Here is a 5,000-nt window from a genome sequence, read left to right as displayed (position 1 = left end):
GAAAATGTTGAAATGAATCTTGAGTGCTGATTCCTTGGATGAATGCATGGAAGGAGAAAAAGGAGTGAAGAACAGCCTTATGTCCGTTTAAGTAAAGAGAAAGCCATGACATCGATGCCTACGGCCACACTAGTCTGAAAACGCCCGATCTCGTCTGATCTCGGAAGCTAACCAGACTGAGGCCTGGTTAGTACTTGGATGGGAGACTGCCTGGGAATACCAGGTGCAGTAGGCTTTTGCTGCCATCCACAGGCTGCTCATGCTTCTGCACATCCATCAACAACCTTTTTGCTGCTCTCTCTTTCACTTTGCTTTCACCATTTCTTTCCTGCACATTCTCCTGCTGCTACACAAATGCAAGGGGGTCGACGCAAGGGACGAAAGAACGCAGAACAACAAAATAAGTTGGCAAAAAAAAACATGCTGGCGCAGGCACACCAGGACACAGCAACAGAGAGGAGAGACAAGGTGCATAGAAACCTGAGAGGGACAAACAGCAAGAGAACAAAGAATCGTGCAGGAAGAGCTGCAATTCAATGCAGGAAAAATGTAAAGCCAACTAGCATGCTGCTGGAATGCATGTGTGTTCATGTGAGGAGTGTTGCAAATCAGAATGCCGAGTAGCAGGCGCCACTTGCCACATGGGGTTCCGAAATGTGGCTACAACAGCGATCTGGCTTAATAATTGGTGGGATTGGAAATGAAACAATCCTGGTGTTTTGGGGGCGGTGGAAGCTTTTTTGGGGGAGGAGAGATTTGGGGATGGGGAGATTTGGGGGAGAGTGCTTTGAGGGGATGAGAGATTTCGAGGTTGGCGAGCGTGAGATTGGGGGGTGAATGAGTGAGTGATTTGTGGGTGAGTGAGGGAATGGTGAAAGTCAGGCAGTTTTGAAGCTTGAGGCAAGGCAATGAAGGGTAGGGCTTGTCGTTTGCTTGTGTGGGAGTCAGAGCAGCAAGAGGTGGGTGTGGCGGAAGGAAAATGGTGAAATGAATCTTGAGTGCTGATTCCTTGGATGAATGCATGGAAGGAGAAAAAGGAGTGAAGAACAGCCTTATGTCCGTTTAAGTAAAGAGAAAGCCATGACATCGATGCCTACGGCCACACTAGTCTGAAAACGCCCGATCCCGTCTGATCTCGGAAACCAAGCAGACTGAGGCCTGGTTAGTACTTGGATGGGAGACTGCCTGGGAATACCAGGTGCAGTAGGCTTTTGCTGCCATCCACAGGCTGCTCATGCTTCTGCACACACAGTGCCGTTGATCCATCAACAACCTTTTTGCTGCTCTCTCTTTCACTTTGCTTTCACCATTTCTTTCCTGCACATTCTCCTGCTGCTACACAAATGCAAGGGGGTCGACGCAAGGGACGAAAGAACGCAGAACAACAAAATAAGTTGGCAAAAAAAAACATGCTGGCGCAGGCACACCAGGACACAGCAACAGAGAGGAGAGACAAGGTGCATAGAAACCTGAGAGGGACAAACAGCAAGAGAACAAAGAATCGTGCAGGAAGAGCTGCAATTCAATGCAGGAAAAATGTAAAGCCAACTAGCATGCTGCTGGAATGCATGTGTGTTCATGTGAGGAGTGTTGCAAATCAGAATGCCGAGTAGCAGGCGCCACTTGCCACATGGGGTTCCGAAATGTGGCTACAACAGCGATCTGGCTTAATAATTGGTGGGATTGGAAATGAAACAATCCTGGTGTTTTGGGGGCGGTGGAAGCTTTTTTGGGGGAGGAGAGATTTGGGGATGGGGAGATTTGGGGGAGAGCGATTTGAGGGGATGAGAGATTTCGAGGTTGGCGAGCGTGAGATTGGGGGGTGAATGAGTGAGTGATTTGTGGGTGAGTGAGGGAATGGTGAAAGTCAGGCAGTTTTGAAGCTTGAGGCAAGGCAATGAAGGGTAGGGCTTGTCGTTTGCTTGTGTGGGAGTCAGAGCAGCAAGAGGTGGGTGTGGCGGAAGGAAAATGTTGAAATGAATCTTGAGTGCTGATTCCTTGGATGAATGCATGGAAGGAGAAAAAGGAGTGAAGAACAGCCTTATGTCCGTTTAAGTAAAGAGAAAGCCATGACATCGATGCCTACGGCCACACTAGTCTGAAAACGCCCGATCCCGTCTGATCTCGGAAACCAAGCAGACTGAGGCCTGGTTAGTACTTGGATGGGAGACTGCCTGGGAATACCAGGTGCAGTAGGCTTTTGCTGCCATCCACAGGCTGCTCATGCTTCTGCACACACAGTGCCGTTGATCCATCAACAACCTTTTTGCTGCTCTCTCTCTCACTTTGCTTTCACCATTTCTTTCCTGCACATTTTCCTGCTGCTACACAAATGCAAGGGGGTCGACGCAAGGGACGAAAGAACGCAGAACAACAAAATAAGTTGGCAAAAAAATACACGCTGGCGCAGGCACACCAGGACGCAGCAACAGAGAGGAGAGACAAGGTGCATAGAAACCTGAGAGGGACAAACAGCAAGAGAACAAAGAATCGTGCAGGAAGAGCTGCAATTCAATGCAGGAAAAATGTAAAGCCAACTAGCATGCTGCTGGAATGCATGTGTGTTCATGTGAGGAGTGTTGCAAATCAGAATGCCGAGTAGCAGGCGCCACTTGCCACATGGGGTTCCGAAATGTGGCTACAACAGCGATCTGGCTTAATAATTGGTGGGATTGGAAATGAAACAATCCTGGTGTTTTGGGGGCGGTGGAAGCTTTTTTGGGGGAGGAGAGATTTGGGGATGGGGAGATTTGGGGGAGAGCGATTTGAGGGGATGAGAGATTTCGAGGTTGGCGAGCGTGAGATTGGGGGGTGAATGAGTGAGTGATTTGTGGGTGAGTGAGGGAATGGTGAAAGTCAGGCAGTTTTGAAGCTTGAGGCAAGGCAATGAAGGGTAGGGCTTGTCGTTTGCTTGTGTGGGAGTCAGAGCAGCAAGAGGTGGGTGTGGCGGAAGGAAAATGGTGAAATGAATCTTGAGTGCTGGTTCCTTGGATGAATGCATGGAAGGAGAAAAAGGAGTGAAGAACAGCCTTATGTCCGTTTAAGTAAAGAGAAAGCCATGACATCGATGCCTACGGCCACACTAGTCTGAAAACGCCCGATCTCGTCTAATCTCGGAAGCTAAGCAGATTCAGGGCTGGTGAGTACTTGAATGGTAGACTGCCTGGGAATAACAGGTGCAGTAGGCTTTTGCTGCCATCCACAGGCTGCTCATGCTTCTGCACACACAGTGCCGTTGATCCATCAACAACCTTTTTGCTGCTCTCTCTTTCACTTTGCTTTCACCATTTCTTTCCTGCACATTCTCCTGCTGCTACACAAATGCAAGGGGGTCGACGCAAGGGACGAAAGAACGCAGAACAACAAAATAAGTTGGCAAAAAAAAACATGCTGGCGCAGGCACACCAGGACACAGCAACAGAGAGGAGAGACAAGGTGCATAGAAACCTGAGAGGGACAAACAGCAAGAGAACAAAGAATCGTGCAGGAAGAGCTGCAATTCAATGCAGGAAAAATGTAAAGCCAACTAGCATGCTGCTGGAATGCATGTGTGTTCATGTGAGGAGTGTTGCAAATCAGAATGCCGAGTAGCAGGCGCCACTTGCCACATGGGGTTCCGAAATGTGGCTACAACAGCGATCTGGCTTAATAATTGGTGGGATTGGAAATGAAACAATCCTGGTGTTTTGGGGGCGGTGGAAGCTTTTTTGGGGGAGGAGAGATTTGGGGATGGGGAGATTTGGGGGAGAGCGATTTGAGGGGATGAGAGATTTCGAGGTTGGCGAGCGTGAGATTGGGGGGTGAATGAGTGAGTGATTTGTGGGTCAGTGAGGGAATGGTGAAAGTCAGGCAGTTTTGAAGCTTGAGGCAAGGCAATGAAGGGTAGGGCTTGTCGTTTGCTTGTGTGGGAGTCAGAGCAGCAAGAGGTGGGTGTGGCGGAAGGAAAATGTTGAAATGAATCTTGAGTGCTGATTCCTTGGATGAATGCATGGAAGGAGAAAAAGGAGTGAAGAACAGCCTTATGTCCGTTTAAGTAAAGAGAAAGCCATGACATCGATGCCTACGGCCACACTAGTCTGAAAACGCCCGATCCCGTCTGATCTCGGAAACCAAGCAGACTGAGGCCTGGTTAGTACTTGGATGGGAGACTGCCTGGGAATACCAGGTGCAGTAGGCTTTTGCTGCCATCCACAGGCTGCTCATGCTTCTGCACACACAGTGCCGTTGATCCATCAACAACCTTTTTGCTGCTCTCTCTCTCACTTTGCTTTCACCATTTCTTTCCTGCACATTTTCCTGCTGCTACACAAATGCAAGGGGGTCGACGCAAGGGACGAAAGAACGCAGAACAACAAAATAAGTTGGCAAAAAAATACACGCTGGCGCAGGCACACCAGGACGCAGCAACAGAGAGGAGAGACAAGGTGCATAGAAACCTGAGAGGGACAAACAGCAAGAGAACAAAGAATCGTGCAGGAAGAGCTGCAATTCAATGCAGGAAAAATGTAAAGCCAACTAGCATGCTGCTGGAATGCATGTGTGTTCATGTGAGGAGTGTTGCAAATCAGAATGCCGAGTAGCAGGCGCCACTTGCCACATGGGGTTCCGAAATGTGGCTACAACAGCGATCTGGCTTAATAATTGGTGGGATTGGAAATGAAACAATCCTGGTGTTTTGGGGGCGGTGGAAGCTTTTTTGGGGGAGGAGAGATTTGGGGATGGGGAGATTTGGGGGAGAGCGATTTGAGGGGATGAGAGATTTCGAGGTTGGCGAGCGTGAGATTGGGGGGTGAATGAGTGAGTGATTTGTGGGTGAGTGAGGGAATGGTGAAAGTCAGGCAGTTTTGAAGCTTGAGGCAAGGCAATGAAGGGTAGGGCTTGTCGTTTGCTTGTGTGGGAGTCAGAGCAGCAAGAGGTGGGTGTGGCGGAAGGAAAATGTTGAAATGAATCTTGAGTGCTGATTCCTTGGATGAATGCATGGAAGGAGAAAAAGGAGTGAA

The 5,000-nt window shown here is 49.1% G+C and overlaps 4 non-coding genes and 1 pseudogene across 4 annotated transcripts; all 5 read left to right on the top strand.

Moving 5' to 3' along the window:
• Positions 1–116: 116 nt before the first annotated feature.
• LOC139270118 (5S ribosomal RNA) lies at positions 117–235 on the top strand. The gene has a single exon (XR_011594465.1). It is a non-coding gene; the product is annotated as a 5S ribosomal RNA (ribosomal RNA).
• Positions 236–1,091: 856 nt separating this feature from the next.
• Positions 1,092–1,210, top strand: LOC139270149 (5S ribosomal RNA). The gene has a single exon (XR_011594496.1). It is a non-coding gene; the product is annotated as a 5S ribosomal RNA (ribosomal RNA).
• An 870-nt stretch (positions 1,211–2,080) lies between these two features.
• LOC139270148 (5S ribosomal RNA) lies at positions 2,081–2,199 on the top strand. The gene has a single exon (XR_011594495.1). It is a non-coding gene; the product is annotated as a 5S ribosomal RNA (ribosomal RNA).
• An 870-nt stretch (positions 2,200–3,069) lies between these two features.
• Positions 3,070–3,188, top strand: LOC139269773 (5S ribosomal RNA; annotated as a pseudogene).
• Positions 3,189–4,058: 870 nt separating this feature from the next.
• LOC139270147 (5S ribosomal RNA) lies at positions 4,059–4,177 on the top strand. The gene has a single exon (XR_011594494.1). It is a non-coding gene; the product is annotated as a 5S ribosomal RNA (ribosomal RNA).
• The last annotated feature ends 823 nt before the right edge of the window (positions 4,178–5,000 follow it).

This window comes from Pristiophorus japonicus, chromosome 8 (assembly GCF_044704955.1).
Source record: "Pristiophorus japonicus isolate sPriJap1 chromosome 8, sPriJap1.hap1, whole genome shotgun sequence".
In the NCBI taxonomy this organism is placed as follows: domain Eukaryota; kingdom Metazoa; phylum Chordata; class Chondrichthyes; family Pristiophoridae; genus Pristiophorus; species Pristiophorus japonicus.
The sequence above is the reverse complement of the archived record's forward strand: the minus strand, read 5'-3'. Positions and strand labels throughout refer to the sequence as shown.